The sequence below is a fragment of the Sus scrofa genome, chromosome Y, assembly GCF_054392235.1.
Source record: "Sus scrofa isolate SSC_HxYL_T2T_F1_AM1 chromosome Y, Sscrofa_HxYL_maternal_Yorkshire_Landrace_v2.0, whole genome shotgun sequence".
NCBI lineage: Eukaryota > Metazoa > Chordata > Mammalia > Artiodactyla > Suidae > Sus > Sus scrofa.
The window spans coordinates 11,734,555-11,751,736 of NC_139402.1; the positions used below are offsets into that span (position 1 = coordinate 11,734,555).

At 40.0% G+C, this 17,182-nt stretch overlaps 1 pseudogene; it reads right to left on the reverse strand.

Moving 5' to 3' along the window:
- Window positions 1-643: 643 nt before the first annotated feature.
- Window positions 644-2,601, reverse strand: LOC110257963 (heat shock transcription factor, Y-linked pseudogene; annotated as a pseudogene).
- Between the last annotated feature and the right edge of the window lie 14,581 nt (window positions 2,602-17,182).

Genomic DNA, 17,182 nt, shown 5'->3' on the forward strand with positions numbered 1-17,182 from the left:
ACACAATGGAACCCCGACTCAGCCATAAAAAAGAACAAAGTAATGCCATTTGCAGCAACATGGCTGGAATTAGAGAAGATCATGCTAAGTGAAGTTACTCAGAAAGAGGAAGGCGAATACAATACGATATCACATATGTGTGGACTGTAACAGATGGCACAAGTGGAACTTTCCACCTGAACCAAACTCATGAACGTGGACAACAGTGTTTGGGTTGCCAAAGGGGAGGGGGCAGGATTGTGATGGACTGGAAATCGGGGGTTAGAAAACGTGCAAAGTATTGCATGTGGAGTGGGTATGCAATGAGATCATGCTGTAAATCAATGGGAACTACATCTAGTCACTTTTGATGGAGCACAACGGAGGGTTATGTAAAAAAAAAAAAGGATGCATACGTGTATGGGTGTGGGTCTTGGGTGGTTGGGGGTGTGTGTGCCTGGGTCACTTTGCTCGACAGTAGAAACTTGACAGAACATGGGAAACAAGCTATGGTAGAAAAAATAAACATCATTTTAGAAAAAGAAATACAGCATCCTCTTACTCTTATCTGTTTCCTAAATAACGAAATAGCAACTATGAAGATGAACATATATATTTATTTTTGAAATAAAGGAATTGCAGGAAATTGTTGACATTTGCAAGCCTAAATGTTCATCTTCACTATCCTGCAGAATGTATAGACCGTTGATAGGTCAAAATTAGGATGGTGTTCAAATAATGAAGAGGATGGAGGTGTTGGCCTTGAGAGAGAGGCAGCAGAGGTATCAGTGGCCATTGGCATTGGGAACCACGGATGGTTGGCTGGTTGAGGGTTAGACAAAGGGCCCTCTCTTGGTGGTATATTCTGATATCTGGTTGGAAAAGGGGACGGCTTCACCGCCATTCCAAAATAACCACTCGGGAAGGGAGAAATAAGGTGGTACTGAGAAATGGAAGTGGTAGTTGTAATGAAATTCACAATGTGGCCACTTGCTGGAGAGTAACTGCTTTGTGAGTGCATATGAAACGTGGTCAAGTGACTTAAAGTAGCATGTTGAGCCATGACAGTTTGTCCTGTGGTCTGGCTGATGCTGATGATGTAGAAGAAACATCACTTCTCATGGGGGTAGTTGTATTAGAAATTCTCTGGCTGGTAGGAGGCCTTCTTACCTAAGGCACATGTAAATTTGTGGAGGTTGAAAATGCATTTTCTCCACGAGTTTCTGCTTCAAAATCAGAATTATGATTATCCACCTTACGCCCTGTTCTAGAGTGCTTCTTGCTGCAACCTTGAAGTAGAGAAGCCGATACTGGAGAAGCATTTTTATACGTGACTCTTCTTTTCCTCCTTACCAACATTTGAGGACAGCCTCATTTAAAGTTTGGATTATGGTAGAACTGCAGCTAAAACCAAGGAGAAATTTATTTAATGGTATTTGAAACAAAGACACGAGGAGACAGAGACCATAATATCTGACTCTTTGCATCATATGGAGTTAATATCATGAAACAATACACGTCCATTGCTAATATTTTCAAAAATGTTCTTAGTGGGCACAGCCAACTATTGTCCTCAAGGAAAAATGTCTGGTATATTTACAGTAATAGTATTAGGCTCTGTGGCCTGCATTTTTTGAGGTTCATTGACAAGCCTCAAGGAGGCTAGGACAATGATTTATGACCAAGCCATCCTCAAATTAAAAATGTTGAACATGGAGTTCCTATCGTGGCACAGTGGTTAACGCATCCGCCTTGGAACCATGGGTTTGCGGGTTTGATTCCTGGCCTTGCTCAGTGGGTTAAGGATCTGGTGTTGCCGTGAGCTGTGGTATCATTTGTAGATGTGGCTCAGATCCCAGGTTGCTGTGACTCTGGCGTAGGATGGGGGCTATAGCTCCAATTCAACCCCTAGCCTGGGAACCACCATATGCCATGGGAGTGGCTCAGGAAATGGCAAAAAGACAATAAATAATCATAATAAAAATGGAACAGTACTTCATCCCACTTTCAAGGTCTACTTTGACCCTATATGGATGAACATATTTGCACATGTCCAAAGAGAATTTTATACACTCCCTCTATAAGTAGTAACTGGAAATTTCTTAATGCCATGATCCAAGCACAGACTTCATTTTCTTCTGCCAGAAAGTCAGCTAGTGAGGCAGATCTTTGAAAATTCCTTTGCAACTTATTAAATGAATAAAGGTAAAGCTGTTGAACTCAGCTTTTCATACTCTCAGTTTCAAATATTCTGAAGGGAGCCTTTCTCTCCAGAACTTCTTTCGTGACGCGTTCTTCATTAATCACTATCAAGGTTCCATTTGCTTCCCACCAAATGGACTTAAAGTGATCACTTTCAGCAGTTTTCCAAAGTTTTCTGGGAAAGGGCAGAGGAAGAAAATCATCGTCTTCATCTGGTTCAGAGGCACACAATGTGCGACATGGCTTTTTTATCAGGGAGCCTTCAGACAAAGCCCGAAAAGCCTATTCTTCAATCTGAGACCTCAAGTCCAAGTCCCCAGTGATTGAGTTATCACACCATGGAGGTGTAATGGAGGATTCTGAACCAGTTGGTGCATCTTTAGGAGACACAGGTTGAATTTCTGAAGGAGCATGTGCCATCTCAGATTAGTTTCTCTGCAGCTACTTTTCTCACCTGCATGGTTTTTCAACTCTGCAGTTTTAAATGCTGCTTTGGTAAGCCTACAGAGATAAAATCACCCATGCATCACAATGGTTGCTAAGCTAAGTAGCTGTCAGATGACAGGTCTCCTAGCAATCTGAGCATAACCTTCAGTCAGTGCTTATTTTCCTACGAAATTGGTCCAGTTAACATAAAATATGAGCTCCTTACTTAAACAGTAACCCCCCCTAACAAAAGTGAGATCAGCAAAATCCCATTCCAATGGAATCTTTTTAATAAATAAGAAAACCCATCACATAAATAAATCCATTTCATCCCAGAAGTAAACATAAATTCCCTATTATAAACATACACATTTGGTGCCTGTTATTAAGGCCTGGAAAATGGGACCAAAAAAACCAGTAAAGTGAAACATATGGTATGTATCACTTCCCAGTTTATAACTAGAATCTATGCCGCATCTGTATTCAGAAAAATCTTAGCCAGGATTTCCCTGGCAGCTAGCTTGTTAAGAATCTGTTGTTGTCACCGCTGTGATCTGGGTTCAATCCCTGGCCTGGGAAATTCTGCATGCCCCAGGTGCAGTCCATAAAATAAAAATTAAAAAAAAAAGAAATAAAGGAAACAAACACACACACACACACAAACACAACCTTTATCACTAAGCAAGGCATGGAAGGTCCCTGGGCACCAAGCAAAATATCTATAGCCATCGAGATATAGAAAGAGGGATAAATGCTGCGGTTAGGAGAGGAAATTTTGGGAAGCACCATCCAAAGGGGTATGAGTTTTCCTTGTGGGTTGAGGCCAATATTTCACAACTGGAGAAGTGTACAACATTCTGAAGATAATATATGCCATTGCATTGAATACGTTAAAATTCATACACAATGTTTTCACATTGTTAAAAACTGACAGTGATTTGCTATCACTAATTTTAGCACATGGAGTTTTCTGTGTATCCTACGTAAGTAGTCTGTGTGTTAAACAATATTCCTAATATTTTCTCCTTTGGATGGCTGAGAGAGGAATTCACAAGGCCAATTGGTATTCACTAAGGCATCAGAAAGTGAGGGGCTGAGCTCTAGATGGCATCAGCCTTGACTGCAAGGAGGTGTTAGGCTTACAAAGCACCTGTGGTGGGAATCCCTGGATGAAGTCCATGCTGGAAACCGGTTGCAGGGACAATGAAGAAGGAGGGGAAGGTCAAGGGAGGTGTAATGGCTCGAGTCCCATGATGTAGAGCAGTTACTCCCTGTAAGAGGTTAAGCTCTGCAGGCAGTTGTTTCCCACAGGTCATTGTTTCTTGCTGCCCAACTTGAGCATCCACATACTGGGAGGGGGTGTCCACAGCAAGTCTCTCAGGTGAACTGCAGTGGTTGGGGTGTATGGGGGTCTGTCTCCATCCTCCTGGAAACCTGTCATTCAAGCCTTCCATTATATGGGATAGGGGTGACCATCTACTCTTCTCTATCTGCTTCCTGCTGGCCTGGGGTGACAAGTACTGGGTGGATGGACATGGTACAGGCTACCATAGAGTTTGGGAAGAAAAGAAAAATGAGTTTAAATAGGAGTTTAGGATGTAGGTTGATACCAGTATTGTTGAAGGACGACTTCTGTTTCATCTGAGGAGGTTTTAACACTTGGTGTGGTATTAACCCATAAATCACAGGAGCTATTGGTCATAAGACATGTTGTCTCCTTTCTGTTGCTGTATGAGGAGACCTTGAAAATGTAAGGTTGCCGCTGCCAGCTGATGCTGCTTTGAGAAGCGTCAGTGGCATCATATCTGACAGGGCACATAAACCCTAAGATCTTAGCCAGGCAAGGCTTGCCTAAAATTACTCCTGAAATATTTCCTCGTCTTCCTTGGATGTCTGGCCCACAGCTACTCCATTCTGCCTTTTCTCCCTACTGGCCCATGCAGATGCCATGGTTAACGATCTCTGTATTTCTAGATGAGAGAAGAGGCAAGAATTTGGGGCCATAGAAATGCTCACCTGAAATCGAACTGTCTGAAGACGTGTGCCTCACTCCTGGTCTCCTCCCTGAGCTCTGCTCAGCAGGTGCTGCAGGGAAACAGCTGCTGTGGCTCAAGTTTTACTCCATGGAGAGCCTGAAGGCAAGTGTTATACTTGAGGTCACAGTTGGCCATAAGCCCCCATGGTCATACATTTGCCCATAGTTTTGAGAGGCATTTCATGACCATTTCATCCCACGGTGCTAGGAAAGAACATTCCTCATTCTGGCCAAGAGTTCAGAGATAGGCCACTCAATGTGCTAATACTGGACAAGGCCATGTTAGGAGTAGCCAATGGTCTCTGGACCACCTGTCTTGCTAGTCTATTACGGTCCAGGAAAATATTCCTTCTTGTTGCACTTTCCCATACTTAGAGGTCACTGATCTCACATGGAACTGTCTATCATTTTCAGTGATTAAGGCACACATTGGAAATGCAGGAAATAGCAATTTTCTGAAAACAGTGAATAAAAATAACACAGAGACACTCATGCTGAGAGAAGGAATTCACAAAGAGAAAGACAGATACCATATGATATCACTGATATCTGCAAGCTACTATATAGCAGAAATGAAGCTTTCCACAGAAAAGAAAAACATGGACTTTGAGAATAGATGTATGATTCAAGGGGGTGCAGGAGGCAGAAGGGAGGGAGTGGGAGTGAGTGGGAGCTTGGGGTTAATTGATGCAGACTATTGCCTTTGGAATGGATGAGCAGTGAGATCCTGCAGTGTAGCACTGGGAACTATGTCTATTTGCTTACGATGGAGCATGACAATGTGAGAAAATAGGGTATACATGTGTGTATAACTGGCTCACAATGCTGTATAGTAGAAAATATAATGATGTATTGGGGAAATAAAATAAACATAAAACCTCTTTGGATAAGGAGTCAAAAAATAATATAAGATATTTGTGGTCCATTAAAATATTATATAGAAAGAAGAATTGGTAATGTCATAAGTAAAAATTGAAAAGCTTCACCCAGAACAGACCAGTATTACCCTGTTGAGGTGGATTGGTCTGTCTCTTACCTTTAAAGGAAGTTTTATACTGGTTTGCCCAGTGTTCTTACCCTGTTTTTCCCTAGATGGTTTAAGTGTTCCCAATACAAGGAATCTTAATATTTAGATTAGTATAGATTTAATAATGTAATTAATAAATTAAATTAGAAGTTATGTCAATTGGCTAAAGTTTCAATTTTTATTTATTGAGCTTTATTAGCATTAGATGAAATCATATTTCTGCCCTTGTGAGGGCAGGTATTATACTGCCCAGTGAGGTGATCCCACCATGGATCATAAATAATAAGAGCCTTGGAGGGGAGAAACCCATCAATTTAAATCAGTAGGAAAACAAACAACAACATGGGTCAGGTGTGGCAATCTTGGGATAGTGGTATACTTCTGATGGTGTTTTCATTTTGTCCAGCCCTTGGTGTTTTGTTATTAGGGCCTTGTTATAAGGTGACTTTGAAGTCAGTAGTTCTCTCTGTAGACCAATGCAATGTAGAGGCCCTTCCTACGTGAGAAATATCAATTTCAGAGTTATTTTATTCACATTATTAGTGCATATGTGGCTTAAGAATTCCTGATAAGGGAACTTTCATCTAGCCTGGAGACAACCCTTTAAATGATACTTTTCCAGAGTGTGTAACCCCCTGGTTATCATGGGGCATCTGATTACAGCAATCAGTTTCCCAAGCTTAGAATATTTTCTGATTAATCCAGCTAAACTTTGAAATATTGTCACATAGCATCAAAGAACTCTTTGGGAAGTTAATTTTAGAAAGTGAACCCTAACCTCGAAACACAGAACTAGAATATGAATCACAAGGTTTTGCTCTAAACGGAGCTTCATTTTTCAGCAAATATGGTCGCTTTAGAATTGTAGAAGTTATACCCCAAAATGGGAAACACATTTCCTAAGTATTTCTTCTTCATTATTGGGTTTGCCTAGGAGCCAGGAAGAACCAAGTCACCTCTTGTATTTCCCATAGTCCTGGCTCTTTAATTCATAGGTATTGTTTACCTTTTTTTAATCTTTTTGCCTTTTCTAGATCTGTTCCCATGGCATATGGTGGTTCTCAGGCTAGGGGTCTAATTGGAGCTATAGCCACCAGCCTATGCCAGAGCCACAGCAATATGGGGTCTGAGCCGCATCTGCAACCTACACCATAGCTCAAAGCAATGCCGGATTCTCAACCCACTGAGCAAGGCCAGGGACTGAAGGTGCAACCTCATGGTTCCTAGTCAGATTCATTAACCACTGCTCCACAATGGGAACTCCTATTGTTTACCTATATTAACTTCCCTGCTTTAAGGGCAGACTGTTAGCATGCACACAAGGGCATCGGGATGGCAAGTCTGACCATGAGGGGTTAATTTTTTAGCCATAATCCTATTGATTTTGTTCATACATTTCATTGCACAAATTGTCCCCTGTAAGTTACACTTCATAAGTTTGCAAAAAAATAACATATATATTCATATATATAAACACAAACACACACAGAAGAAAAATTTAAAACACCTGGTCAAATAGAGTCATACTTTATTAACATTACTTATTCATTCAACCAAAGTAACAAAGGATTTCAAAAGCAAATGCAAATTAAAGACCAGCAAATTCATGTAACCTGTTATCAAAAGCTAAGATTAAGAAAGTTAGTAAAACCTTCTTTTAACAGAGAGACAGAAACCAAATTCAAGTTTTGCACTAGCTTACCTTTAAAATTAGTTTACTTCATTAACGTGAATTCCCAATGCAGTCAGTTCTGACCAAGCACAAAGTCCTTTCTCACTGTCCACTTCCCATAAAACTACCATCACTTTCTGCATCCATATTATTCTGTCTGATACTGTTCCATTCAAAATAATAAGCTATAAGACAGACTTACTTTCTGTTCCCCTGGTAAAATGCAATTCCATTCCTCCTCCCTTCTTTACTGAAAAACCCATCAAACTTTTCTGAATGGACTTTTTATCATTTCTAAAAGCACATGCTTCCTGGTACAGAAGGAATATCTCAGCACAGCACCAAAACACCATAGTCTTAAGTGATGCTGTAGTCTCTTCTTCATAACTGAAGTCTCAGTATCTGATTTGACTTTTATCAAACCTAGGTACAATATGTTATTATACTTATGTTGATGACTCTGAAGACCTGTGCACATAAGTTAAATCAACAAATTTTAACTTTAACATCAAATGTTAATTTAATACTGAATATTTTCCTGTTCATGCGAATCCAAAATTAACTTACCCTATGTATTTTGAGAATTACAGATTTTTGATGAATTAATTTTGGCAAAGTCATACATGCACAACACACCCAAAATACACAAAACAGGAACCTCAGATTTCCCATTCCAAAGCTTCAGCCATGAAGAACCCACAACTGTGGATTCAAATTGCAATGAGAGACAGTGGATTCAAATTGGGATTCTGACAGATGGAACAAAACAAGATCACTTGTGTAGATGTTTAAACCCCTTACATAGTCTTTAATTGATGATGGTAATGATAATTTTAATAGTTCTTTCCCCAAAATAAATTTTTCTATGGTACATAATTTTGACCCAGTTACGCATACATGTACAAATTCTATTTTCACATATTGTCATGCTCCATCACAAATGACTAGACATAGGTGCCAGTGCTGCAGAGCAGGATCTCTTTACTCATCAATTCCAGAGGCAAAGTTTATATTTATTAACCCCAAGCTCCCAACCTACCCAATCCCTCCCCCATGGCAATAACAAAACTATTCTGCAAGTTCGTGAAGTACATTTGTGCCTTATATTAGGTTCCAGATATAAGTGAAATAACATGGTATTTGTCTTTCTCTTTCTGACTTACTTCACTCTGCATGAGAGTCTCTAGTTCCATCCATGTTGCCACAAATGGCATTATTTTGTTCTTTTTTATGACTGAGTAGTGTTCCATTTTGTATATCTACCATATCTTCCTAAGCAAGTCATCTGTCAATGGGCATTTGGGTTGTTTCCATGCCTTGGCTATTGTGAATAGAGATGCAATGTACATTTGAGTGCCTGTGTTTTTTAAGTAGAGTTTTGTCTGGATGTATGTGCAAGCATGGGATTGCTGGGTCATATGGTAGTTCTATGTAAGACTTCTAAGATACCTCCATACTGTTCTCCATAGTGGTTGTACCAGTTTACATTCCCACCAACAGTGCAGGAGGGTTCCCTTTTCCCCATGCCCCATCCAGCATTTGTTATTTGTGGATGTATTAGTGACAGCCATTCAGACTGGTGAGAGGTGGTGTCTCATGGGAGTTCTCATTTTCATTTTTCTAATAATCAGTGATGTTGAGCATTTTTTCGTGTGCTGGCAATTTGTACATCTTCCTTGGGAAAATGTCTATTCAGGTCTTTTGCCAATTTTTCCATTGAGTTGTTGTTTTTGCTGTTGAGTGGTGTACGTTGCTTGTATATTCTAGACATTAAGACGCATCAGTGGGGAGTTCCCGTCGTGGCGCAGTGGTTAACGAATCCGACTGGGAACCATGAGGTTGCGGGTTTGGTCCCTGCCCTTGCTCAGTGGGTTAACGATCCGGCGTTGCCGTGAGCTGTGGTGTAGGTCGCAGATGCGGCTTGGATCCCACGTTGCTGTAGCTCTGGCATAGGCCGGTGGCTGCAGCTCTGATTTGACCCCTAGCCTGGGAAACTCCATATGCCGTGGGAGCGGCCCAAGAAATAGCAAAAAGACAAAAAAAAAAAAAAAAAGACACATCAGTGGCATCATTTGTGTCTATTTTCTCCCATTCCGCAAGTTGTCTTTTTGTTTTCTTTTTGGTTTCCTTTTCTGTGCCAAACTTGTAAGTTTGATTAGGTCCTATTGATTTATTTTTGCTCTTAATTCCATTGCTTTGGGACACTGACCTGAGAACATATCCATGAGGTTGATGTCAGAGAGCATTTGCCTATGTTCTCTTCCAGGATTTTGATGGTTTATTTTCTTATATTTAAGTCTTTACGCCTTTTTTCAGCTTATTTTCTTATGTAGTGTGAGGGCATGTTCTAGTTTCATTGATTTACATGCAGCTGTTCAGGCTTCCCAGCAATGCTTGCTGAAAAGACTGTATTTTTCCCATTTTATGTTCTCGCATCCTTCGTCAAATATTAGTTGGACCATAGGTGTCTGGGTTAATTTCTTGGTTCTCTAGTCTGTTGCATTGGTCTATATTTCTGTTTTGGTACCAGGAGCACACTGTCTTGATGACTGTGGCTTTGTAATATTGCATGAATTCTGGGAAAGTTATGCCTCCTGCTTGGTTTTTGTTCTTCAGAACTGCTTTGGCAATTCTGGGCTTTCTGTAGTTCCATACAAAGTTTTGGATTGTTTGTTCTGGTTCTGTGAAAATGTCATAGGTCATTTGATAGGGATTGTATTGAATCTGAAGATTGCTTTGGGTGGTAGTGTATCCATTTGTACAAAATTAATTTCTCCAACCCAGGATCACGGAATATCTTTCCATTTCTTTACATCTCTTTTAATTTCCTTGTTTAATGTTTTATAGTTCTCAGCATATAAGTGCTTTACATCCTTGTTCAGGTGTACTCCCAGGTATTTGATTTCTTGGAGTGCAATTATAAAAGGTATTGTGTTTTTGTATTCCTTTTCTAAAGTTGCATTATTAGTATACAGAAATGTGACTGATTTCTGAATATGAATCATATATCCTGCTACTTTGCTGACTTTGTTGATGAGTTCAAAGTAGTTTTTGTGTTGTCTTTTGGGCTTTCTACACATAGTATCATGACATCTGCATCCAGTGACAGTTTTATCGCTTCTCTTCCTACTTGGATGCCTTTCATTTCTTTGGCTTGTCTGATTGATGTGGCTAGCCCTTCCAGTAAAATGTTGAATAACAGTGGTGATAGTGGACATCCTTGTCTTGTTCTAGATTTTGGTGGAAAAGTTTTCAGCTTTTCTGCATTGAGTATTATATATTGGCTGTGGGTTTGTCATAAATGGCTTTAATTATGTTAAGGAGTGTTCCCTCTATACCTACTTAGGTAAGGGTTTTTATCATGTAGGGATGTTGGACTTTGTCAAATGCTTTTTCTGCACCTATTGAGATGATCATGTTGTTTTTGACTTTTCTTTTGTTAATGTGGTGTATGGCTGATTGATTTGACACTGATTGATATGTTGAACCATCCCTGGTGCACCTGGGGTGACTCCCACCTGGTCATGGTGTATGACCTTTCTGATATGTTTTGTGCATTTGGATGGTTAAACTTTTGTTGAGAATTTTTTTGCATCTAAATTCATCAATATTATGGGCCTGTAGTTTTCTTTTTTGGTGGTATTTTTGTCTATCTTGGTAATTAAGCTGATGTTGGCATCATAGACTGTCTTTGGAAGTGTTCCTTCTTCCTCAAATTTTGAAACATTTTAAGAAGAATGTGTATAATTTCCTCTTTGTGTGTTTGGTATAATTTTCCTGGAAAGCCATTTGGTCCTGGACTTCATTTGTAGGTAGTGTTTTTATGACATATTCAATTTTGTCTCTAGTGATTGCTCTGTTCAGTTGATCTATTTCTTTTCAATTCAGTTTTGGCAGGCTGTAAGACTAGAAAGTTGCCCATTTCTTCCAGGTTGTCAAATTTGTCGACAGACAATTGTTCATAGTATTCTCTCATTTTTTTTTTTTTTTGTATTTCTTTACTATACATTGGACTTATGCTTTTTCATTTCTGATTTTGTTTATTTGGGTTATTTCTCTCCTCTTTTTGGTGAGTCTAGCCAGAGGTTTGTCTATATGTTGAACTTTTCAAAGAACCAGCATTTTGTTTGATTGATTTTGTCTATTGTTTTTGAAACTCTATTTAATCCCTGCTATTTTGCCAAATTTGTGGGTCAGTTTGAGTAGTTTTGGTGTGTCCTCCTTAGGATTTTCTATACATTGTGTCATGTCATCTGCATGTAGGGAATATTTTACCTCTTCTCTTTCAACTTGGATGCCTTTGACTTATTTGTTTGTCTAATTGCTGTGCCTAATGTTTCCAATACTATGTTGCATGAAAGTGGCAAAATGGGCCTTCTTGTCTTGTATCAGAGTTTAGTGGAAAGGCTTTCAGCTCTTTTCCTTTGAGTATTAAGTTTGCTGTGGGTTGTCCTAAATGGCTTTTGTTGTGTTAAGATATATTTCTCAGATCCCCACTTTGGTAAGAGGTTTGATCGTGAGTGGATGTTGGACTTTGTGGAATGCTGTTGCTGCATCTATTGAGAGGATCATGTGGTTTTTTAGTTTTCATATGTTCGTGTACTGTGTGATGTTTTCTGCTGTGAGTATTTTCAACCCTCCTTGCAAACCTGAGACAAAATCCACTTCGTCGTTGTGTATGATTCTTTTCTGGTCAATGCTTATTTGTCCAAAGGTGTCTGGGTTTCTTTCTGTGTTCTCCATTGTGTTCCATTGTTCTGTCTCGCTGTTTTGTTACCATTACCACACTTTCTTGATGACTGCATCTTTTTAAGATGGCTTAAGGTCTCGGAGCATTTCTCCGTTTTGCCTCTTGCTTATTTGTTTATTTATTTATTTTTTTCTTTTTCTCTCAGGATTGCTTTGGGAGCTGGGTCTATTTTGTTCCATGTACATTTTTGGATTGTTTGCTTTCTTTCTGTGAAAAATGTCATGGGTAATTTGATTTGGATTGCATTGAATCTGTAGATTGCTTTGGGTAGTATGGCCATTTTTACAGCATTAATTTTTCCCATTCAGGAGCGTGGAATATCTTTCCATTTCTCTACGTCTTCTTTAATTTCCTTCATTAATGTTTTATAGTTGTCAATCTATAAGTCCTTTACCTCCTAGGTCAGGTTTATTCCCAGGTATTTGATTTTTTACTATGCCATTTTTAAAGGTGTAGTATTTTTGTATGCCTTTCCTAAGTTTCCTCATTAGTATACAGAAATGCAACTGATTTCTGAAGGTAAGTCTTATATCCTCCTACTTTTCTGACTTTGTGGATCCGTTCAAACAGTTTTGAGGTTGAATATTTGGAATTTTCAAAATGTAGTATCATGTCATCTGCATAGCATGACCGTTTTACACCTCTTCTCTTCTTATTTGTAGGCCCCTAATTACTTATGTTTGTCTGATTGCTGTGGCTGGGACTTTCAATAATATGTTGAAGAGCTGTGGCGATATTGGGCATCTCTGTCTTGTTCCAGATATTAGTAGGAAGGATTTCAGCTTTTCTCCATTGAGTACAATATTTGCTGAGGGTGTGTTATATATGAGTTTGAATGTGTTCAGGAATGTTCCCTCTATCCAGTTTGGTGAGAGTTTTATATTGTGAATGGATTTTGGACTCTTTCACATGCTTTTTCTGCATCTTTTGAGACCATCATATGGTTGTTGATGTTTCTATTTTTAATGTGGTGTGTGATGTTGATTGATGTACGCATGTTGAACCATTTTGTGAACCTGGGATGACTCCCACCTGGTTGTGGTGTATGAACTTTTTGATATGTAGTGGGTTTGGGTTGGCTAAAATTTTCTTGAGAGTTTTTGCATCTATATTCATTAATGATATTGGCCTATAGTTTTCTACTTTGGTGGTATGTTTGTCTGGTTTTGTAATTAGGGGAATGCTAGCATCCTCGAATGTCTTTGGGATTCTTCCTTCTTATTCCACATTTTGATAAAAACTTAAGGAGGGTGGGCATCATTTCCCGTGTGTACGTTTGTTAGATTTTGCCTGTGAAGCCATCTGGTCCTGGACTTTTATTTGTAGGGAGGTTTTTTTTTTTTTTTGACACAGTTAACTTTATTTCTAGGGATCTGTATATTCAGTTGATCTATTTCTTCTTGATTCTGATTTTTCAGGATGAAAGTCTCCAGGACATTGTCCATTTATTTTACATTGTCAGATTTGTTGGCATATAATTGTTGCTAGCTTTCTCATATGGTTTTTGTTTTCCTGTAGTATCAATTGTGATTTCTCTCTATTCATTTATTTTATTTATTTGTGTTGTTTCTCTCTCCTCTTCCTGGTGAGCCTAGCCAGATGTGTGTCAATGTTGTTTACCTTTTAAAGAACCAGCTCTTGGTTTGGTTGATTTTGTGTATTGTTTCTTTGATTTATTGATTACTCTTTCATCTTTATGATTTCCTTCCTTCTGCTGACTTTATTTTTTGTTGATTCTTCTTTTTCTGATTCACTTAGGTGGTGGGTTAAGTTGTCGATTTGAGACTTTTCCTTTTTGTAAGAGGAAGTCCTGTATAAGAATGAACTTTCTTCTGAGCACTGCTTTGGTGGCATCCAATAGAATTTGAGTGGTTGTGTCTTCATTTTCATTTTTCTCCAGGTAACTTTTACTTTTCTTCTTGATTTCCTCATTGGCCCATTGTTTTTTTCATAGCATGTTGTTTTTTCTCCATGTAGTAGGTTTTTTTTTCTCATTTCCTTCCCTGTGATTGATTTCTAGTTTCATGCATTTTGGTCAGTGAAGATACTTGCAATAATTTCTATACTCTTCTATTTGTTGAGCTTAGCTTCGTGCCCCAATATGTGATCAATTCTTGAGATTATTACTTACACACTTAGGAGGACGTGTATTCTGATTTTTTTGGGTGTAATGTCCTGAAAATGTCGATTAAGTCTATGTTTTCCATTGTGTCCTTTAGGATCTTTGTTGCCTTATGGATTTTCTGTCTAGAAGCTTGGTCCATTGATGTGAGTGGGGTGTTAAAGTCTCCTACTGAGATTGTAGTCCCATCAGTTTTTCCTTTTATATCTGTTAATGTTTCTTTCAGGTATCTGGGTGCTTCTATATTTGGGGCATACATGTTGCTGTTTATAACATCCTCTTCTCGAACAGAGCCTTTAACTATGAAATAGTGTCCTTCTTTGTCTTTCTTTACGGCCTTTGTTTAAATGTCTCTTTTATCTGATGTGAGTATTGCAACTCCTGCTTTCCTCTCTGGTCCACTGGCATCAAATATGTTTTCCGCTCCCCTCACTTTCAATCTATATGTGTCCTCTGTCCTAATGTGAGTTTCCTGTATGTGGCATCTTGAGGGGTTTTGCTCTTTTATCCCATCAGCCACTCTGTGTCCTTTCATTGGAGTGCTCAGTCCATTGGCATTTTATCTGATGATCGATAGATGTTTATTTATTGCCACTTTAAAACTCTTAGTCCAGATGATTCTATTATTCTTCATTCTTTCTTTCTCCTTTTTTTTTTTTTTTTTTTGGTTGGATGGTCTCCATTTATTTTATGTCTGAGTACTTCTCTTTTCATTTTTGTTAAATGTACACTTCCATTTTTATTTGTGGTTGCCTTGTTTATTAAGTATGTTTAACCCATCCTATCACTGTGTGCTTTAGCCTGATAGTTTGATTGCTCTCTAATTGCAGTTTCCTTCATCCTCATTCCCCCGCCATGTTTTTTTTTTTTTTAATTTACAGAAGTGATTTTTGTATTGCTGTAGTCTTTCAGCTTATGTTTGTTGGAGAAATACTTTATTTCCCCTTCTATTTTAAATGGTATTCTTGCTGGATAGAGTATTCTGTGTTGCATATTGTTTTTCCTTTCAGTTCTTTAAATATCTCTTGCCATTCTCTCCTGGCCTGTAGAGTTTCTGTGAAGAAATCAGCAGATAGCCTTATGGGGGTTCCCTTTTAATTGACATTTTGCTTTTCTCTCGCTGCCTTTAGAATCCTCTATTTATCTTTAATTTTTGCCATTGTTATTATATGTCTTGGCATGGTTCTATTTGGGTTCAAGTTGTTGGGGCCCTCTGTGCTTCTTGTACCTTGAAGTCAGAATCCTTTAGATTTGGAAAGCTTCCAGGGGTAATTTCTTGAACTATATTTTCAACCCCCTCCTCTTTTTCTTCTCCTTCTAGAATTCCTACTATGCAAAGATTGGCCCACTTTCTATTATACCGTATGTCTCATATGGCTTTCATGTTTTTCCATTTGGTTTTCCTTCTGCTCTCCTGTTTGGCTGATTGCCATTGTTCTACCTTCCACAGCCCTAATTCATTCCTCTGCATTATTCATTCTGGTTCCTACTGCCCTTACCTCCATTTGTATCTCTGCAAATGAATATTTTGGATTTGCTTGGCTCCTCCTTATGTTTTCTCATACCATTCTGAGGGCGTCTGAATTCCTGTTCATATCTTGTCTTCATTCCTTTGGTATTTTCACTATCTCCATTTTGAACTCCAAGTCTGTCAGACTGCTTCAGTGTTGAAGGTTTTAGGTGAATTCTCCCATTGCATAAACTGGGAATGTTTTCTGAGCTTTTTCATCTTGCTTGTGTTTTCCATTTTCTGTGCATTTAGGGAAGCCAAAGTGTAGTTTGGCACAGGCCAGGATGCACCACAGTGGTGGGGAACTTCAGTAGGGCATGCATGGCTTTCTGGGTCACACTGCTGAGCTTAGGTTCTTCCCATGGCCAGGCATGGTTGGGCATTGTGCACCATTGTGGTCATTCACTTCTTGCAGCCAGGATGGCCTTGCTGGGGTGCTCTGCAGTGGTGGGGCCCTTCCTGAGGTCAGGTGAGGCTGGATGGCATGGGATGTGGTGGGGGCACACCCCTGCAGTTGGGCAGGGCTTTCATGCTTCTTGGCAGCAGAGTGCCTGCTGTGGGCATGCACTGCTTTTCAGTGTGCTTAGCTCATCAGTTGCCAATGGTGGGTGTGGCTGGCCTCCTTGCTCTGTGGCAGAAAGTTGCTTCCTGGGGGTGGGCAGGACTAGCCAGTTCACTCCATGGCAGAGGGCCCTTCCTGAGTGTGGATGGGCCTGGCAGGTGTGCACCATTGTGGAGGTGAACTTCCCAAATGTGCCTGGGGATTGCTGGGGCATGCCATTCAGCAGAGCACTTCCCAAAGGGGGGCAGTCCTGGCCTGGTTGCCTCATGGCAGGTGGGTTCTTCCCAAAGGCTGGTGGAGCTGGCCAGGGCTTGCCACATTGGAGTTGCCCTCCCTGCACATGTGCAGGGCTTGCCTGGTGCTCCATGGCAGTGGGGTGCTTCCTGAGTGTGGGCAGTGCTGGCCAGCTCGCTCTGCAGTGGAGAGAGCTTCCCCAGTGTGGGTGGGGCTGGCAGGTGCCCACGGAGGTGGAGGTGCATTTCCCATGGCTAGCTGGGGCTTTCTGGGGCAACCTGTAGCAGTGGAGCACTTCCCAAGGGTGGACAGGGCTGGCCGAGTTGCCCCATGGCAGCAGGGCACTTCCCAAGGGTAGGCAGGGCTGGCCAGTTTCCACTGTGGTCGTGGTGCATTTCCCAATGTGGTGAGGAGTTTCCCAGGGCATGTCAGGGCAGTGGGGCACTTCGCATGGCTGGGCATAATTCCAGACATAAGTTCTTCCAATACATTTTCAATAATCTTTTTTTTACTTCTCCTTCTGGAATTCCTACTATGCACAGATTGGCCCACTTTATGTTATCCCATAGGTCTCTTATATTGCTTTCAGGGTTTTTTCATTTGATTTTCTGTCTGCTGTCCTGTTTGGGTGATTTGCTTTCTTCTATCTTCCACATCACTGAT